Genomic DNA, 2,594 nt, shown 5'->3' with positions numbered 1-2,594 from the left:
ATGGAGACATCCATGAAAGAGCACTATGAAAAAGTGAATGTTTTGTTTTATATTTGCCTATATATTTCTTAAATTTATTGGATTTAATAGTATTAATTTTAGTTGTTTTAATCTTTTTCTTTTAATGACTTTTGTAGGAGTTATTTGTGTGTTAAGTTCACTAGGAACATCAACCCAGGACTTATCCAATAGAGTTTTTGCAGTTAAACAAGCCCCATGATTTATCTTCCTTTACACATCATATACCAAAATTGACAAAAAGTCTTTCCTTTAATTCAATAAATATTCAGATTTATTAAATGACTTTGTTGAATTAGAAAATGCAAATGACTTCGGGGCTAATCGACTTTCTCCCTCCCCTAATTTTATGATTGATTCTGATAGAGAATTTTATGCTGATTAAGAATCGTATAAAAACATGGGTCTCAAAATCAATGGAAAGTGCTCTAATTCGAAGTCAAAGTTGTAAAAAATCCCACTAAAAACCCTAATATTTGCCATTTTTTTTCAAAACGCTTTCATTTTTAACGAAATTTAATTACCGTTACATTGCGCAATTAACAGATCTGGTTTCCATAAGCCTTAGCATTATTATTTTAAAGTATTGTAACGAAAGTGTTATAACGAAATGAAATTAATAGAAGATTTCAAATAAAGGTTGAACGTAGAATATGAGAATGTAGAAAAATTGATGAATAATTATTATTGTATCGTACGCTGGTTTTTTTTTATTAAAAAAAAAACGGTTTGATGGTTACATTTTCTAAATTTTACATGTGATAGAACAACTATGAACTAAGTTTCAAAAGTTCTTCTTTTAGGAAAAAAAACTTTTGAATTCTTTTTTAAAATTTATTACAAAAGTACATTACTTCCAATATAGTTTATTCTCTAATAAATCAAAAAACGGCTATTTTCATTGCATAAAAAATTGCGCAAGATAAACATACTTTAACGAATTTTTTAACGTAAAAACCATGCTATTTATGTTTTGCTTTTGTCAGCTAAAAGATCATTAACTTAGTATTTTCAAAATGGCGAATATTAGGGTTTTTAGTGGGATTTTTTACAACTTTAACTTCGAATTAGAGCACTTTCCATTAATTTTGAGACCCATGTTTTTATACGATTCTTAATCAGCATAAAATTCTCTATCAGAATCAATCATCAAATTGGGGGGGGGGGGGGGGGAGAAAGTCGAGTAGCGCCATGACTTCAATGTAACTCAAAGTTTTCATTCATCTTTTCAGAAGTGGAAGGCACCCAGCAATTTACATGGGACTAGTAGAGCAACCTCTCACACTCTCAACTCTTCTGATATGTCTGATCAATTTAATCATTCATTTAGCATAAAAAATAGTAATGCCCTAAATGACAGTCTTGTTTCTAAATATAATCTTACTGAAACGCATTCCAATCTGGAAACAACCTAACTACCCAGACAGATTTAGTAGGGTAAGAATTTTCATGTTGCAAAATTTATCTATTTTTATTTATATACTTAATTTATGAATTATATTCTTAGTACTTTTTACTTTGTAATTTAGAAACAATTAGTGCCAGGTCATAAAATATACATTGACCATGTAAAATTTAGCAAATTTAACAAATCGCATGGTACAAATAGATTTGTAAATGATCTTTTGGTGTCATTGGTGGGAAACACAAACTATCTAAGAAGTGTCAGTTTTTCTAGCAAGCAAAGTAATGCTCACTCTGACTTAGAAGCAAAACCCAAAATTTGTCAAGACCTTGTTGATGGTGTTGTTGGTAAATAGTTATAGCAATTTAAATTCCTTTATTAAACAAAAGAAATCAATAAATAATAGAGCTCTTTTGTATTTTAGCCTTTGCCTGTCAGATACTGGGTCTGTTGTCAAAGGATGTGCGAACAGCAATCAAAAGGAAATTAAATATTGCATTGAAAGTTAAGAAGAGTTAAATTATGAAAGATGTTATAAGAATGTACATAGTGTATTTCTGTCTTTTTTGATTTAATATATAGTCATTTGTTTTAAAAAGTTTATAAATGCACTTTTTCTTATTTTCCTTAGAAAATATTTTCTATACACTCTCGAAAAATATGATCTACAGAAAATTCCATAGACTTTCTGTAATTAAATTTCTATAGGCCATGTTTTAAAAGCCTATAGAAAATAGTATTGATCTTTTTTATAGAAACTTCTACAGACTTTCAATTGCATATTCTACAGACTTTTAGTAGCTGAATTTCTATAGGCAATATGTTCTTATAGTCTATAAAAAAAAGGATTGATTTTTTTTATAGAAATTCTCTACAAATTTTGTCCTAGGAACACACTATCCTCTTACCCTAAAATTAATGTAATGCAAAAAATGCAGAACAAACAAAATTATTACATTAAAGATTTAACATTTTACTTTCTTCTTTCTTAAATAAATCCATACACTTCAATACAGAAAATCCTGTTCTCTGTGAAACCTTTGGAGCCTTTGAGAGAGTGGTGAAGGTTTCGATTAATGTTTTGTTTCGATGGTCTTTCCTTTTTTAAGTTTCCATGGTATGTGATTCATCAAGGTCTGCAGACTCAATATTTTTTTCCATGATTTCTGGT

At 28.8% G+C, this 2,594-nt stretch overlaps 1 pseudogene; it reads left to right on the top strand.

Moving 5' to 3' along the window:
* On the top strand, nucleotides 1-1,942 carry LOC145192924 (uncharacterized; annotated as a pseudogene).
* Nucleotides 1,943-2,594: the final 652 nt, after the last annotated feature.

The sequence above is a fragment of the Hydra viridissima genome, unplaced genomic scaffold (assembly GCF_058129835.1).
Source record: "Hydra viridissima isolate aposymbiotic clone 2 unplaced genomic scaffold, HvirCarnegie_v1 scaffold_1, whole genome shotgun sequence".
Classification (NCBI taxonomy): domain Eukaryota; kingdom Metazoa; phylum Cnidaria; class Hydrozoa; order Anthoathecata; family Hydridae; genus Hydra; species Hydra viridissima.
Note: the sequence above shows the minus strand (reverse complement) of the source record. Positions and strands in the feature narration are given on the sequence as shown.